Here is an 18,669-nt window from a genome sequence, read left to right on the forward strand (position 1 = left end):
GCCCCTTCCTTTTTATTTGTTTTCAAACTACCTCGTGCTAGTTGGAGATGAAAGGATGCCTTATAGAATCTGACAGTGAAACTAGAAAAGGATTTTAAGATTGTATTTTTGAGGTGTAATTTGTGTTTAGGCATTAGGTTAGTGTGGTGGTTATAGCACGGTTAAGTAATCTAGGACTGGGTTGCCTTGTGAGGGAAATAAGTATAACCTAAAGGGTCTGTGCTTCAAAAGAAGTTAAGTCTTAGCAGCCATATCAGTTTTAAGCAGGGGCATATTTGGTAATAGCAGGAAAACCTCTGGTGGGTTCCAGTTAATGAATCATTTGGGCATGCATTTAACTCCTCTGTGCATTTCACACTGGGTTGTGCTGGGGTACTGAGTCTGGGGGTACCTCTCTGTTTGTAAAGTTTAATCCTGTTATAACACTTATGGTGTGGTTTTTTTGTTTGCTGGATAAACACCACATGCTTTTGACTTTGCTGTCCTGTGTTGGATAGTGTTCATTTTGTGTAGAGCCCTGATTCTAACTGGGAGCTTACTGAGATCAACGTGTTCTGGGATGTTTCTGTTTGCCAGTGGTAAGAGGGATGAATAGGACAGAGAAGTAGTGGGAAGAGAGAGGTAAAGTTGCATGAGGAGCCCTGAAATCTAAAGAAGATAGGAAGAACATGGATCATCAGCCTGTTACATACTGAGACACACGATCTCCTTGGGATGGGCTAATAAATACTTCAGTAACTTCAGCTGCCTGAGCCACTGTCTACAGACATGGTTCCCCTTCATAGCACCTTCTATGAAATAAGAACACAGGAAGAGCTTCAAATGGAAAACAATGGAAAGAGAAAATTATTAAAATTACAATTTTCTCACCGGGTTTTGTAGAGTAATAAGATTATTCCTGCAAAACCAAATGACCAGCCAAACAAATATACAAAGTCATAATAATGGAGAGACTGATTTTAACTAAGTCACAGTAGGGTCTTGCTGTCTGTAGGAATTTTTCCTTACTAGAGTTCATTTTGAGAAGGTTTTTTAATGCAAATGGACTTGGCAAATCTTAGTCTGCTAAAACTGAGCTGTCTTAGAAGTCAAATCTTCTCTTCTGACAAAATAAATATAATGCATGACGTGACATGACATTACATTACATAACATAACTGTGGTATTTCTAAATGAGTAGAGTTCCAGGTTAAAATTCAAGGCAAGCTGTGTATAATAAAATATTTGATCTATTTATATCCTAAATTCCTTAGGAAAAGATTAAGCTTGGGAGAAGACAAAATACCTTACATTTTATATGATATAATAGGGCACTGAAAGATTAGGGTCACAATGTCAAAAATTCTGAAGTCCTATTTAGACTGCAGGAGAGAAGACTGGACTTTGAAAAATGCTTAGCTGTATTGGCCCTGAGCTATTCCAAATATCCCATCATAAGAATTGGAGCAGAAACAGGTTGATGCTGTGCTCACTTGAAAACCTGTCACCAGTGGTGTCACTAGCAGTGGAAAACAGAGAAGCTGTGCTGAAAATCTGTTTCACTGCAGGAGATAAATGTGGATGCTGACATTTAACCCAGTGTCTAAGCAAAACATATTTCTGTGTTTTTGTAAGTATTCTTGATAGACAGAGTAAAGAGGAAGGAAGCAGAATGACTGAAAAAGTCTTCTGGAGAGGAGAGGAATGAGGGCAGCAGGATAGCAGGTGTCAGGAGAAAATGCCATGGACAGTACATTGATGGCAGTAAAAGATGCAACCCATCAAAAGCCATGTCAAAAGTAGCTTGAGGTGCTGGAAGCAGTAAAATTGGGAATTATTTTTCCCACAGGTGTTGCTGTTGAGCAGAAATTGGAAGGAAACTGTGAGGGTCAATAGATTGAGAAAATGGTCCTGCCCATCATCGCAGGAATCCATAAACCTCACCACTGTGGGACAGGAGTGACCAGCAGTGACCAGCTTCACTGCCTTAGGAGCATCCCCATTAGCTGTATTTTTCACATAAGGTAAGAAATCAGTTGTCCTGGTTTGGGGCAAATTTGGGAGAAAACTTCCAAAGGGGTTCGTTCTTCCAGAAAGCAAATTCAAGTGGCTCTGCCCCCAGCTGGTTTGGGAAAATATTTCCTTGGAGAAAAAAAGTGGAAAAAGCTGTTTATTTAGCAGGCAAAGCATTCACCAGCAACTGGGAAAATACTGTTTTTAATCAAACTGAATTCAGCCTAAGCAAAAAGCCTGAATATAAACTTTTAAAATCAGCAACTTTATACATTTTCCAGAGGCAATATATGTCAAGTGTACACCCGTTTTTCGGACTGATACAGTAGAAGAGTGTCTTAATACAGAATACTGAACTAATTCTGTCTGTTCATTTTCTTTCTTGAAGCTGTTTGCTGCATTTCAGACAGGTTAGAATGGAGTGTTTTTCTGACTCTTGGGACTGACTTTCAGTTTTCCTATTACATCTTATTAGAGGCTCTGTCAGGTTTGAAAATCAGAAATGTTCAAATAAAAGCAGTGTCTGGAGAGAGAGGCACAATATGTTTTCTTTTTCCAGCCTAAGTGAGGTGTGGAAGGTAAAGCAGGGTTCACTCAGGACTGGGGGCTACTTTAGTCCTTCCTTTACCTGAAAAGAGGAAAAAAATATTTGTTAGAGAACAGCCTGTGTTTGTATGCACTCAAAATACTGACTGATTAGCTGATGGTACTGACAGACACTGCGTGCATTTAATATCCTTGGATGGGAATTTGCAGTAATTGTGTTTCCCTTTGTGGAGACAATTAAGGCACCCAACAGCTGTCTGGCAAACATTAGCACTCTACTACCTGGTCCCAAGGGAGCAGAGGCAAGGCACGAGTGATTTTGACCAAGTGATTGGCAGGACTGGGGTGAGAATCAAACCTTAACCAAGCCCTGCAGCCGAGGGTGAACACCTAGCATTGTACTTAAAACATCTACAGTTGCTACAAAAATCATGGAATTGTTTAGGTTGGAAAAGAGCTCTAGGATTGTCAAGTCCAACCATCAAATGCAAAGGAGAAAGTAGTTTTGTGTGTAGAGACAAAAGATACAGCTGTGCTAAATGCTCTACAAATACATAGTAAGAGGACTTTTCATCACAACACTGCTCAGTCTATCTAAATGAGGAGGAATCTCCTGTAAATTTATTTTTAATAGGAAGTTAAGGTAAGCTCTGCCCCAGCTGAGCAATATTTAGACATGTGTCTTTTCTTCTCAAATCAAAACTGTATATTAGCTAATGGGGACACCTTTTAATTAATTTCTCAAAATCTGTATATTGCATTATTTCACAGAATTATTTAGCTTAGAAGCCCAGGCTTCCCTAAGCCTCGTGGTTTGTGCAGTATCCTCCTTATCTATAAATAAACAATATATGACCTTTGTACTCCAGAAGCCTAGTAAAGACCCTGGCAGGACATCACAGAACCTCTTAATATAACTTTCAGCTATTTGTGGGAGTCTGCCTCCGTGTCACTGAGAAACAGAGTTGGAGGTGACAGTTTAGATTTTGCCTCCTCCTTCCGGAAGCCATTTCAGTCATGCAGGCGGTTATGTCTCTTACTGTGCATTTATAGCTTAAGGAGTCATTTCCACTTGGAAATAGTCCTGGGCACAGCGAAGATGGACATAGAGAGCAGGCAAAGGTACAGCTCTGTTACTGCTTTAAGGTACTGAGATTAAATCTGTGTTTACCAGGTTTCTGTTTCAGTGAAAATTGCAATAATAAATGCGATTATGTACAGTTCAGTAAAGATGCAATTTAGAATGTTAAAATATTTATGTTAGCTCTCAAATGCCACCCTAAGTAGGTGTTATATTAAAATTGCATATTAAAACAAAATCAGATTTCCCTTCCCTACTTAATGTCAGTTACTTTATTTCAATTACTGAAAATATTTTGCAGTTGTTTTTACTTTCCTGTTTTTCTCTGCTTACATAAATCAACTTACAAGTTTAATGAATTTATGCTTAGATCCTTCAATATTTAAACTTCTATCTGCTTTGATAATTAAAATCAAGAGCAAAATAAAATTTAAAAGTGTAGAATGCAGGCATAGTGTTTCCACGTGGCCGGAACATTTTCAGATGTTCATAAATGTTGCGCTGTTCTGGTGCGTAATACTAATATTTGTAGCAAATATGTGTTTAACTACAGGAAGGCTTTCTTGGGTTTTTTTTTGGGTGTCAGACCTCCAGTAAGCTGTTTAACATGAGGGCTTCTCCAGTGACATTTGCTGAAACAGTATTTGTTGGAGTGCATGTGGCAAAGCAGCCACTTGATTCCAGGTGTCTGAGAAATGCAACAATATTTCAGGTGAAAGCAGTGTATTCCACTTTTAAAGGTGCTGGTCATTTTGTAAAATTAAATTCTATGTATTTTAAACAGAAGTTGTGATTTTTCAGGTTACACCTGCATTAGTGGTATGTATTAATTTGTATATTGTTTAGTTTACATATTCCACCTACATCCTTGTAGCCAGATGCAGAGCTGTTTGTGTCTAGTGTCTACTCTGAGGATATTTTTATCAACAATTACACAAAGGAAACTGAAATTAAAGGCTTCCCCATAGACCTTGTGGATCACCCACTGTTTTGTTGTTGAAATAATGAATGCTCATTGCAAAACTACAAATGGAAAATGAGCTGCCATTAAAAGAGAAATTCAGATGTGTTTTATGGATCCTTTGTTTTTCTTGCTTCCTTGTGATTGCACAAACACTGTATTTTAGGGAGAGTGAGTGAAAATCCTAAGGGCAACTGTCAGAACCAGGACAGAGATTTGGTTTTGTCACTGGTCTCCATGCAAATGGACTTTTCTTTACATCCTTCCCTGCTGCTGAAACTAAAAATGGATTTTGGAGTACCAGAGCTTGTGGTTCAGTTGTGTGGGTATATGTTGTGAGAATTAGTACCAGTGGAACTCAGGGTTGATAAATGCTACTATTATTTTACAATTAGGTATTAAATGTTACCTGTATTACCCTCTCAGGACAACACACTGCACTTCAGGGAAGAAACACATAACATGACTTGTAGAAAATGAGAAGATGTTTAAACAGAATGTCTCTAGGATAGTCAAGGGAGAGATTAAACTGGAATTCAGATGAAGTCTTTTGTAGGTACATACACTAGTGAGGAATTACCAAAATGAGAGAGCCAAAGGGGGGTGCTTAGTCTACCCTTCCTTCCCTCAGTAAAATCTGGTAAGTAAAATTTCAAATGTCATGTGAATATTGAGCCCTATTTTAGTTTGCTTTTAGTTTATTGAAAAATAATAAATTATTAAAAAACTTTAATTATTCCAAGGCTTTTTCTTTTGTTCTGCTGGTGTTGGTCAAAGGTTCTTTCAGCAATGTCAAACTGGTTAACTTGCAATAGGAAAAAGTGCTGTGAAGTAGTGGTAAATAAACAAAACCAGGAAGGTTTTTTTGTGTGTTTGTTCCCTACTAACTTTTTACTGTGCTGACGCTCTCAAACTGTGTCTGCCTGCATGAATATGAGAAGATATGCTTGGTTTACCTCTGCATATGAAGAAAAGGAACTGCATAAAATGTTTTTCATTCCTCCTGTTAATTCTTGATTGAAATCCATTGAGCATTATTATTCTTTTGCTGGTAATGCACAGACTAAAGAGCAGACTGTCACAAAGACAATTCCTTAATTCATATTTCAGAGGATAAAAGTGAAGAACAGGTTATTTATTTTATGGATATGTGTGTGCATAGTTAAATGTATATCAGTCATAATGGGCCAAGGAAAGCAGAAAGGAATCCTTAGTGCTCAGATGGAATGGGAAGGAGAGAACTAGAACGGAGCTGGCTTTGAGATTTGAGGCAAAGGAAGGCATTTCATGTGCAAAGGATCAGGCTCCTATTGGATTCCCAGTACTGGGGGCATAAAACTTTAATTTCCTTATAGAAGCAGAGCAGTTTGAAGTGATAGGTTTGACAGTGGAAGCTGAATATTGGTTTTCTTTTTAATTTATTATTTATAAATTAAGAAGTTGTTATAATTTATTATATTTTATTTTACCTTCTCTTTAAAACTACTAGTTGTTATTTAAAATAATAGAGTAAGGTTTAGAATACAGATTTACACAAATACGTATATATCCATTGTAGAAGAAAAATCTGTGAAGCAAAGAAAATAGATTTAGATCAATCCAATTTGACATTGTAAATGTGTAAGAAGACTTGGGAGCCTAATTTGTACTGATGACAATAAAAATAATTTTGGTGTGGGAAATGTTATGACCCACCCCTGAAGGCTGAGTAACTGGGGTTCTTGTTAATAATCCCTTGGGGTGGATTAGAGTGAAACGTGGTTTTACAGAGATAGACAGCAGGTTTATTTTAGGACCATTTGGTTGCAATGGCAAGGAGGTATGTAGCTGTTTTGGTTAGTATCCACAGAAAAACAGCAATATAGAAGTATGAAGATATCACTTAAGAAAACATACAAGGAAAAGAAAGAAAGAAGAAAGGATAAGAGTAGGTAGAGAGGAAAGATATCACCACCCATGGATCCAGCGACAATAGTTGATGGTTGCAATTTCAGTGTCTGTTGGTTGAGGTGGTGGTGTCAGTCTTGGTCCATGAAGCACAAAGTGCAGTGGGTTCAGTGTTGAGTGGGAATGCCCAGGTGCCTCCCCTGGGGCATGGGAGGTGTCACAGTGTCTGATACAGCACTGTGGGTCACAAACAGTTCTCTGTGGAAGGCCCTGAAATAAGTCTGGGGGCATTTAAGGGATCTTTGATGGTTTCTGACACCCTCTGAGACCTCACCTGTCACTCAGGTCAGTGCAGTTGAGCTGGCTTACAGCCCCATGAGAAGGGATGAAAACTCTGAGCCCTCTGTGTGATTGTCTTCCTCAGGGTCAGGTGGAGTTTTACACCTGGCTGGTGTAAGGGAGGACATTGCCATGATCAAAAGCACTATTCCACCTCACAGGATCTGCTTCTTATCAACCTCTGCCCTCATCTGGCTCAAAATCAGCTTGTTGCTAAACAAAGGTGGTGGGTGCTCACCTCCTCTGCCCCTGGGAAGGGTTTCTGCACACCAGAGGTTTCCCCAGCACACACCCCAAAGCTCTCCTCTCCTCTGGCTGAGGGGCTCAGCACAGCACCTTGCTGCTTTGGCAAGTGGCCCATCATTTGAGTTATTAACCCTTAATATTTCACTCTCTCACATGAAAGAACATCTCTGAAGCAGTTCCTAGGAAATGTCATTAGCAAGATTAAATGCTACTCCTCCCTTAAAGATGAAATCACAGTAAAGCACCCTGTGGGGAGTTTTGCTCTTCACAACCAGACTGTGAGTGTTGTCACAACTGTCACAGCCCAGGCAAGGGTTCTCCTCATCTCCCTGCTTAGGCACCCACATCGTGAGTATGATTCTTCCATGCATCTGTGTGTTCTCTGTACAGCGCTTTGAGGAGTAACAAGGGTTGTGTCTGATCAGTGTCTGCAGTCACAGGTGCTCACTGAAAACTGCATCATGAATTACACCTGAGAACCTTTCCTCCTGGTTTGCTCCCTTTGACTTGGAGGATAGAATCAGGTGAATTCTGAATTATTTTAATATATTCTAAGCATGTCAGAACATTTTTTTTCTGGTGTTCTGGTGAGTACTTGCTCTAGCTTGCCCTAAGACTCTTTTATTAATACCACTTTATGTCATTAGAAATTCAGGAATCTAAGAAAAGTTCTATTTTGTTGCCATAGTGTTACAGAATCATAGAATCCTTTAGGTTGGAAAGGCCTCTCATATTAAATGCAACCATTAACTGAACACTGCCAAGGCAACCACTAAAACATGTCCCCATCTGCACACCTTTTAAATCCCTCCAGGAATGGTGACTCTACTGCTACCCCAAGCAGCATGTTCCAATGCTTGACATGAAGAAATTTTTCCTGTTATCCATCCTAAACCTCCCCTGGTACAACTTGATGCTGTTTCTTCTTGTCCTGTTGCATGTTACTTGAGAGAAGAGACTGACCCCTAGCTTGCTACCAGCAAGCCCCATAAAAACTCCTTTAATCCTTCAAGAATAATGAGCTTCACCTTGAGCAAGGTGAAAGAACGTGTGAATAGTGCAGCAGCTGCTGCAGGCTGACAATAAGTTTAAAAAGCTGGTTCTTGCTTACGAAAATGGAGGCCCATCTCTTCTTGGAATCAGTACATTGTGAAGTTTTAGAAGCAGTAAAGCACAATTCAGATTCCATTATGGGTGTGCTTTCCTTCTGAATTAAAAGATATTTACATACTTGTGTTGCAAGACCTGATGACAGAAAAGACCATTATTATAATGTGCCCTGCTTAATAAGAGGTTATTAAGCAGGGCACATTATAACCTGCTCAATGGTTTCTTGAAGGTAAAACTACCTTCTCACAAACCTTCTTGCAGAGGAAGATGGTGTGTTTTTACTTCTGTTACCAGGATGCTTGCAGTAATTCCAGATATAGCAAACATTATTGCATCCAAAATAGTATTTTATAGATAAATGATGTAATCTTGAAGGCTCTGAAAAACTCTGGTACAACCTTTGAATAGTCCTGAGGGGCAGTTTGGGATTGTTCCCAGATAACAAAGCATAGTGTAACAGGTAGATGATTTTCTCCCACCAGTTAGTCTCTTGCATTCAATGCAAAAGGGGTTTTTTGCATCACATAATTTGTTGGACCTTAGAGCAGCTGAGGATACAGTCAGTGCTGAAAGCCCTGAGGTGTGAATTACAAAACTGTTGCAGAGCCCACCAGAATATTGTGTTCTCTATCTCTGACACTGCCATGCAGTGACTGAGATCCATTATTCCAATACTAGCTCATATGGGACTCTGTTTGGATTCCAGAAAAAATAATGATCATATTATTAATGGGTAACATCAAGGCCATGAAGCTAAATGAGATGGGTACTTTGGGTTGCTACACTGCATTCTGACAAGGTTCAGCTGCAACAAGCTGAAGATATTTGCTTTTAATAACATATTGCAGTCAGTATGAAGGTGCATGCTGTTCATAAATGCAAGTGTGGCATTCTTTCATAAGTCTTTTAAATGGTCACAGTGAAAATTTTGAGAATCATAAATAGAAAATTTTCGAGTTTTTTTAGGCAGTGATCATATTTTGAACAGCACATGCTACTAAAAGCAGGCTCCAGACTTAGTCTTGGACATCAGCTAAACAGTAAGTGCTACCAGTTAGAAGATTTCATAGATGAGACCTTATTTTAAAATTGCCCTCACTTAGGTCCCTCGTGTGTGGAATCATTTGGTACTGGCTTCTGATGAGTGAGATGTTGTCTTTAACAGCTCACTGGGATTTTCAAATATATTAGTTTTGAAGTTTGACAAGTGCTTGTGTTCCTTGAGGCATGGAGAATAAAAGTAATTCTGAACAAAATTCTGTTCTTTTTTTTCAGTTTTGCTGATAACATGCAAATCAGAATCTGTTAACCATTGGCTGTTCCAGATATGATGTCAAAGCCAGCAAGGGAGACTTCATGTAGTATGACTCAAAACGAGAACTATTTTGGTAAGTCTTGTATCATGCATTAAGTAGTTGAGAAAGTGATCATTCCTGATAACAGATTTTTTTCTGCTCTTTATACCTAAAATGTACTTTCAAGAAACATTGCTAAAAAGCACAGTAGACTGTTCACATTTTGGAAAACAGTTTCTCCCTTCAGAGGACTGGAGGACCAAACCTTCATACAAGGAAGGCTTAGAACATCCTGCCACAGCCTAAACTTGTGGAAAACTCCACAGTGCTTCAGTGTGGCAAACTGGTTTTGGTCAAATATAATACAGTGCTCTTCCTATTTGTGCAACTTCCACCTTCTTTTAGAGTTGCTAATTCACCTGTTTCAGTTAGAACATCTTTCTTGGTAAGCCTGCATTACCTCAGCACGTCAAGAGGAACATTCTCAAGTTCAAATAATATTGAAGAATATCATCTGCTAGAGGAGTTTTGCATTGCTTTCCAATATACATATTGATTGCAGCAGAATTTAAATAAAACAAGTCCCAAAACAAAATAACTCTTGTGTATTCACTATGTTAATATGATTTACAGGGTTTTATTCTCTTTCTTGAACCCTTGAAAGCTTGGTTTTTAAGGTGGCAACTATATGGCTGTAATACTCTAAGTTCTTAAATGTACTGGTGCTATCATTCTGCATGCATGGTTCTTTTATACCTTTTATACCTAGAGGACACTTTAGTGCTGCTAATACAGCTAACAGTACTGCTTGACTTTATTAAAGCCTACTCACTTGTTTGCTTGGGGTTGAGAAGTCTCACATTTTCCCTTCCCACCAGTAGCAGTCAGCTCTGATATGTATTTTTGCTTTCTTACATTAACACACGCGTGTTACAGAGTATCTGTGCAGGTGATTAAAAAAACCTACTCAGGTGAGGCTCCATATGAATGTGTAGATGCATCTAAAGACAATTTCTGAAGAGAAAATGATCTTACATTGTCATTGTCTCCTGTCCCATTTTTATTAATGTCTCAGATTTGAGAAACAACTGAAACAGAAGCTGTATCCTAACTGTGATACCTGGGTGTGAGACAGAGCATGCCCTTTTTGAAGGAGTAACTCATATAAATTCTTATTTTTCCACTCATAGAACTCTTGTATACACCTCCCATCCCCATTTTTTTCCCCAGAGTTTATCATCTTCTAGTCAAGAGCTGCTGTTCTCTTCTAGTCAAGAACTGCTGTTCTGTATCCCAGTTTGGCCCAAGTAATAAGTAAATACTAATGATATTCCCTTCATCATTGTATCTTGCTGCTGACATCTACATAAGGAACAGGTGATGTCCAGTGTTACACCACTGTCAAGGCATGGAAGAGTCTTCCTTCACTTTCTGGCCCTCCTGGTATTGTTCCAGTTTTAGTTGACATTATATGTCCTCTGGACTTATTTGCACAAGCTGTTCCCTGCCTGTACATGTTTGATCTGTTTAATTACAGCCATGGAAGAAATCTTCTGCACCTCAAAAAAATACTTCTTGGCACTAAACTGGAGGAACAGGCATCCACCATAATCTGGGATATGACAGAAACAGCAGAGGCCAGCTGAAGGAGGGATTCCCAAAATCTTGATGTATTTCTCATGGTACTTGTATGAGAAAAAAGCATCTGCACAATGGCTCCAAATGCATTTGTCTTCTGCAAGTGCAGAGCCTGGGACAGAATTGGAAATGGCTGTAACCCCTGCCTCAAAGAGGTACAATGCAGATCCTTTTTTATAGGAATGCTATCCCAGCAAAGTTAATTGGGCAACTCCTGGTGTAAGGTATTAGTATTTTATTATAATGCTTTTCTTCTGATAATCACACATGAGCATTTACATTAGAAGTGCATCAAAAAGGTCATAATTACTTAAATAAATAACATTGGTATTTTGCAAATGAGCAATTAAGTTGTGAAAGAAGTCTCTTTTCATATTGCTGCTGGCTTTGATCCTTCTCTGCAATATTTAAGCCCTAAGGCTCCAGAGTTAATTCCTGGTGTCAGATACAGAGTGTAGCTCTGCTGTGCTAAAGTGTTGTGTGACCTCCTGGACCAGGGGCAGGGCAGGCTGCAGGCTGATAACAGCAGGCCCTGCTCTTCCCTGGGCTGGAATTCCTTGCTTGTCTTTGCAGCCTCTCTGTCTGCTTGCTCCCATCCTTTCCTGCACGATCCCTTTGGCATTGGTTTCCTCTGGTTCCTGCCACAAAGGTCTGTGGTCACAGCAAAATATGTGCCCTCTGCCATGTCTGTTTTCTGTCTTGATTGGCTTTTCCAAGGCTCTCCATACATTTGCTGCCTCCCTTCCACCTCCTCATCTGTATCTCCAGGTCTGAAAACTGACTGCAGAAAACACTTGCCTGGCTTTAGGTGCCGTGATGTGTCACCACTGACAGGGAAGTGGTCAGCATGTGCTCTGAGACTCTAAAAGCCAAGTGGAAATCTGCAGGTGGGAATGTCCCTTTGTATTACAGTTTATCAGGAAGGGATTCCAGGAGTTAAAAAAGAATTCCCGTGAATTTGAATTACGTTCATTAAAAAAAAACTCATGAGTTAGTGTTTACTGTAAAGTTCTTTTTTGACTACAGACTGCACAAAGAAGGAAAACAAAATATTTGAGTTCTCTCTGTAAGGCAGCTACTTTCTCTGTGCCTTTTTCTTTCCTCTGTTTAATTCCCAATACCTCAGAGGCACAGTTTCCTCCTTTAGCAGGGACTGTGACCTTAAAAATAGCTTGCTCCAAAGTAAACACAGAAAAAACCTTCTTCAATTGTTCAAATATGTGGTAAGTAACCAAAACCATTTCCATGCTAAAGCTGAAATTCAGAGTCTTTTAGAGCTGCACCAGGAATTTTGTTTCCCTGAGCCTTTGTGTTCAGGCTGCAGGCTGGCCTCTGCCTCCAAAGACATTGGTAAATCTTGCAGTAAATCTTGGCATTTGCAAGTAATTTGTCCCTACCTTTACCACTCTTGCAAAATGTTTAGAGGGGACACTTTCTGTTTGGGTGAGGGCCAAGTGTGGCACCTAGCACCTATGGAAGTGGTGATCCCAGGCTGCCTCCATGGCATTCTGATGGGCAGGACATCACAGCTGCCTGGGCCAGCTGGAAGAGCTGGTGATTTATGGAACAGAGAGCTTGTTTTGTCACTTTTGCTTCTAGCTGTAGGCCTCCATCTCTGGTCCTGCTGCAGGAGGAGGGAGCCAGGACCCCTCTGCACTGGGGCTGTAGCACAGCCACATTCACAGGGCTCTCCTGCCACCCCTGCCTCCGCTGCCCTCACATCTGCCCACAGCTGGACCAGAGCTTGCAGTTCATCCAGAAGCCTTTTCTAGGAACAGGACTTGCCATCAGACAGATTTCGTGGGGCAGTGAACCAAGTCCTCCCCTGTTCAGTAACAAGGCTGGTGACCATGTGTTAAAGCAGCTGTGAACAGCTGTGCTCTACATTTCACTGAGGAGCCCTTGGTGTTGTGTAACCAGTAAGACAGAAGGACAGGAGAAAGGACTTTCACATCTGCAAATTAAATTCCTTGTGATGAGCAATTATTGCAAAGGAGTATTTTCAGAGTCTGGCCAATGCCCTTGCATGGAAAAGTTGGTCAGGTCTTACAAACACCTCTCCCTGGGCGGAATTTTCTCCTTACCTTGCTTAGGAGGGTTTAAAACTGGTACAGATGCAAGAGTAACAGTTCATTGGGTCTCTCACAAACAGTCTACTTGTGCAGACTGTCTCAAAACACAGATATTCCCTTTATTTTCATCTTGCAGAGGGGATCTTTCTATCTAAATATACCAGCTATATCTGTCTGGTGTAGCAAATATGTAGTCACATGAATATTTTCCTCTGAATAAAAGCCTTTATTTATTTAGAAAAAATATGTATTACAGTGTTTTGAAGCCTCAGAAGAGGACTAAGAAACTTTTGATTATCATTGACAGCTTGGTTCCTTTGGTGTAGGGAAAGAGGAACAGTTGAAAAAGGAGCAGGGGGAAACGTCAAAAGAACGTTTTTTGTATTTTTCCATCTCAGATGCAGCAGGGTTTGGGAAGGTTTTCTTAATCCGTTGTGTTAGCCTGATCCACAGGGAACTCATTTTGAAATTAAATACACCAAAGCATTTATGATTTACAAGGGGGGGTGGGGGGGAAGCCTTAAAAAATATCTTGTGTTTGATCTATTTGTCACTATGAAAATATTGACAGAAAGTAAAAGAATGGCGTTCATTTAGATTATTATTCTTGGCTTATTTTAATGCTTTCTTATTAAGGGCAAACTCCCATTAAGATGTGGGATTAACTCTTTCACAGTTGCAAAGGAATAAAAAGTTTGACGATTACATCAAACTGTGATCTATTCTAAAGTAATTCCTACTCAAAAATACATAGTGTGACTGAGAGGGATGCTTTCAAAAGTAAAAAACATATATGGAATAAGCTGTGCAGAATTTATTCTGCAAAATATCTTCAAAAAGCAGCTTCTGTGTAGAATCAGAAATACAGTGTTAATGACACAGTTCTTAAAGGATTTCAGAAAATAAATACTTTATGGGGGGAAAAAAAAGAGAGCATGAAGTGTAAACTACAGAGCCAGCACAAGGGTTCCTGGGACCTTAGCTCCATCCTCTCCCAGAAAGCTCTGTCTGTGGAGCGTGCTTTCCCTGGCAGCCAGAGAGCCCTCTGGGAGCCTGTTCTGAAGGACAAGTGCTCCCAAAATGGGCAAAGCAATAAAGAAACTGGAGTTGGTGCAGCACAGCAGCTGCTGATCCAGCCAGGCTGTGCCACTATCAATCACCCTGGGAGCCCAGGGCTGGGTTTGGGGGCAGTCACTGTCACACAAGTAGGAATAGGTCGAGGTCCGTGCCAGAACTGCACCTTAGAGCGTTCCCAGAGTGGGGCCCAGGGCACTGCCTGGAGGTGGCAGCACAAGAGATCAGGTCTAGGGCCCAGCCTCCTGCCCTGCCAGCCGTGCTACCTGTGCTCATTAGTTCTAAGGACTCTTAGGTAGCTAGAAACTCATTAATGCTGGCAGGAGAATGATTACCTCGCTCTGGGTTAGTAATGCAATGCGTCATGTTGCAGAACAGCCAGACCTGAAGCTTAAGCTCTCTGTTATCACTTCAGAGAGACAGATGTTCCTACTGCCAGCCCAGAATTCCTAAAAGAAAATGCTAATTTAAACTACTTACTCCGTTAAATTCCCGTTGAATTAGCATTAGTAATGAAAGTAGCTGCATTGTTATCACTGTCGTATCTGAGGAGGCTGTTGGCCAGAATGTCATATGAACAGGAATGTCTGCTGGGATATTTAATTTCATCTCCCATGACAATGTGCAATTGTTCTCTTTTGTACATCTTCTGTTAACTCTTAGTTGCCTGGGTGATGTTTTGGTATAGGCAGAAGTCCCTCCAGGCCAGCACAAAGTACACAGCAGTGAAGTCCCTGTCTGAAGAATGGCAGTGTGCAGGGACAGCAGAGTTAGCATTCCACTGCAGTGAAACAAGATGTTCACAATTTCCTTCCCAGAATTTCCCACCAGGCTCTGGTTATATCTGCATCTCCATGTCTCTGTAACCAAGAGAGAGCTGTAGGATTGTTACTCACCTGATCCTGCAGAGACATCCCTCCTTGGAGGCTGTTTGCTCAGATGTGCAGAGGGTCCTTTGTGAGCCTCTCTCACAGCACATTTCACCTGATCCCAGGTGTCTCAGTGGGTGCAGAGCTCTCAGCACTTAATGCTGTATCCTTGCAACACTTACATTATGCATCATTATGCTTTTATTGGAGCCCAATCAGGAGACACAGGTTTGGATTGGTTTGCCATGGGGATCCAGAATGAAGTTAGAGGTGTAGGAGATATTGGTAATAAACCTTGTAAAAGGCAGCAAGCTTGTGCTTGGAGTTGTGAACCAGAAATACCACCTTCCTCACTAAATTCCTTTAGTGTGCAGGATTCTCTTTTTTTGCCTTTGGCTTCTTTTGTGTTGTAGTATTTTGTGTCTTTGGAGTTGTGGGGTGGATTTCTTTGTCTCAGGAACCAGCAGTATTTAAAATATAGGGGGGTATTGCTTTATTAAAGCAATTCTTTCAGCTGCCACAGCAATTGGTCTTGAAGAAAGAAGGAATGTATGTAAAGAGATACATTAGGTCATAATGGGGAATACAGTTTTTCTTAAACTAACAAGGAAGCATTCTGAGGTTTGCTGCTGTAGTTCATTTTATCCGGGCGATTTTTTACTTCAGTATTCTCCAGGTTTGCAATCAAAAACTGCAGCCCTTGTATGTTCACAGCTGTGTCAATCCCAGTTTCTCTTGTCTGTGTAACTATTAAGTTCCTCCATCAGGATATCTATTAGTCAAAACCAGACAGAGAACTATATAATAAAAAATGCAGATGTGATACTTTGTGATTGTTCCCAAAATATTTTTCTACTCCTGCTTTCCCAAACTTCCCTCAGTCAGATGGGCAGAAATGGCAGCATAGTGGGAATGGTCCTGTGCCCACAAGGTGATCTGCCTGACAGTTTTGTACAAATGGCTACTTTTCTTACAGCTTTGCTCAGTTAAAGGGTAATTGGAGACCTGGGGAGGCAGGGGGTATTACTCTAGAGTCAGCATATGTGATTTCCAGCATTTCCAAGTGGCTAAGGAGTAATTCACCAAAGAAGCAGAACCCCAGAGAAGAAAAGTGTGTTGACAAAATTTAGGATTTTTTTCTCTCTTTCTCTAGGGATTTAATAGTAGAATCAAAATTCTTTACTGCTCAAAATTTTTCTACACTTAAGAAAAAAAGCATGTCAAAGAAAAGTGCTCTAAGTAACATGCTTAGACTTTTTATTCCCATTCCCTGATTTTCAGTATGGTTTCTAAGCCTTTTTCCCAATACTTGTGGGTTAGTTTTTAATCCTTATTCTCATCTCTCTGTAATCATCTCACTTCACCTTTCTCTTTTTCTGCTTACAGTCCTTTTCTTTTGCTTCCTTCGTGCCCACCTCTCTTAGGTAAGTCAAAAACATAACCAATGTGCCTCTGCCACCCCTCCCTACTGTCTTTATTTTAATTGAAGTGCAGCTGGAGGGTGTGTAGATTTCTGCTTTTCCCATGTCAGCAGGTGAAACTTCGTATATTCTTCCCAGGAGTACATGCAAACATTTTTTTTCCTAATCTTTGTCTTGCTGTGTTTAAGTTTAGAGCTGCTGGATTCCACTTTGAATTTCAAGTTCAAAGTCATCCAGACAGTCTTTGTGAAATATCACAGAACCCACTGAACTTCACCTGGGTTTGCAGGGAAGTTTTGTCAAGCCACAAGTTTCCCACACTTTCACTGTAAAGCCTTGTGTTAATTCAGAGCTCTTTTCTCCCTGCTCAGATTAGAGATATCTTAACTCTGAAGGATAACAGCCTATAGGGAATGTCTTCCTAAACTTTGACCTGCTTTCAAGTTTGTAACAACTCAGAATTGTTTCCACAATTTTGGGAGTTTGTAACAAAAGCAGAGGACAGCTGTAATCCAGGTTGATTTTAAATCCATGGCTTTAGAGATGGGTTGCTGGAAAACGTATGTCAACTGTAGGCTAAATTCTTCCCTTTTCTGAGAACATTTTACCCTGCTGTCCCTGGGGGCTCAGAGTATTTTTCTTTTAACATGGTCAGGTTTTTGCCATTTCTTCCAAGAGATAAAGTTTCAAAATACTCTTCTTTTGACTGCTTTTCCAGGTAGGTGGTTCACTCTGCCACCTGCACTCTGGGAGGGGTCACCTATCCTTGGCTTTTGAGGGCCAGCCCTGCCCCTTCAGTCACCTCTTCTGGTCCTTTGAATATCAAGTAGCAGCATCACACTGGAGAAGTGGAATAAAGGGAATAGAAATGCTTTGACCTAAACTCTTCTAGCCTCAGTGTACCTGTGTGATCCTGTGTATTCAGCGTGCCTTTGTGTAGGAATGTATCTCTCTTACCTTTTTTGTTGGTTTCATTATTACAAGTCCCTCAAAGTCAGAGCTGCATAAAAAATAATAATGATGATTGGTTTTGCATTATATAGTTCCAGGGTGTTGGTGTACTTGGAAAGGCTAACAGATTTTTACATCTTTCCAAGTACACCACTAGCTCAGCTGTTTTGTTTATTCTGTGTCATTAAAAAAAAAAGTAAGCAAAATCCGCTCAGCCATTTTTTTTTATTTATAACATAGCTTTTCTGTTAAAGGGTAATTGGAGTTAGAAAGCTGTAGTTTTGTTTTTTAGGTGGTTTGTGTTTTCGTCTCCTCCCAGGAAACAGTGTGAAATCTCTAAATCTCTAAACTGGTAATTAGGCAGGTACCTAAATTTTTAATGAGTAGCGTGTGCTTTGCAGTTTTTCCTGAAGATTTGCATATTTGCTTCTTAGGACCTATCAGGTGCTAATACTTTTACAAGGAGGCTGGTGGACACACACTTGAAGGAAATATGTGCTTATTAATTCTTGGTGCTTATTAATTCTTGGTGCTTTTTGCTTTTATCAGCTCTGGTGTTGCTTTGTTCAGCTCTAGCTGTCCCTGGCTTATTACACACAAGACAGTGAAATTTGAATCCAAAGTCACTTGCAGAGATGGAGGTGTAGGCTCCATTCTTTAAGTGCTCATTTGCTGGTTATCTTGCAAGTGCTCTCAGAGCTGTGCAGAAGACTGTGAAGTTTCCTAATAGAAAACACTGGTGTCTTGACTTTCAAGGGAAGAATGTGGTTAAGATTACAGTGACTGAGTCAGTGTCAATGGGTGGTCCTGGGTCCATGTGGCTCCCAGAAAAGAGTGTCTGCTCAGATGGGTGATGAGCTGGGCTCACCACAGTCAAACAGCTGGGAAAGGGCTGCCCTGGACTATAATTTTGCCTGCTCAGTGGTCGAATGCTGTCAGGTGGCTTCTTGGTTTTTTTCTCGGTGCTTCTTGGCTTTAACTTTGCTGTTGAATGCTGTCAGGTGGCTCCTCGGTGCTTCTTGGCTTTAACTTTGCTGTAAAATAAGAGAAAGGGTTTGCTTAAAAGCTGGGCCATTGTAGATCTGCACGCTCCTTTTGTCCCCTTGGGTCACTGCCTTTCCCTCAGCGCGTTCCCATTGTCCTGTTCAGTGAGAGTTACAAAATGTCTGCCTCACTCCCACCGCCAT

At 40.5% G+C, this 18,669-nt stretch overlaps 1 long non-coding RNA gene across 1 annotated transcript in view; it reads left to right on the top strand.

Annotated features, from left to right (window-relative positions):
* The window catches only part of LOC120501731, a 90,148-nt gene that overhangs the window by 41,005 nt on the left and 30,474 nt on the right, over positions 1-18,669 (top strand). The window contains exons 5-7 of the long non-coding RNA XR_005627384.1: positions 1,829-2,003; positions 9,438-9,550; positions 16,497-16,534. This is a non-coding gene — a long non-coding RNA (uncharacterized LOC120501731). The remainder of the gene's footprint in view (positions 1-1,828; positions 2,004-9,437; positions 9,551-16,496; positions 16,535-18,669) is intronic.

This window comes from Passer montanus, unplaced genomic scaffold (assembly GCF_014805655.1).
Source record: "Passer montanus isolate IOZ18808 unplaced genomic scaffold, ASM1480565v1 scaffold20, whole genome shotgun sequence".
Classification (NCBI taxonomy): domain Eukaryota; kingdom Metazoa; phylum Chordata; class Aves; order Passeriformes; family Passeridae; genus Passer; species Passer montanus.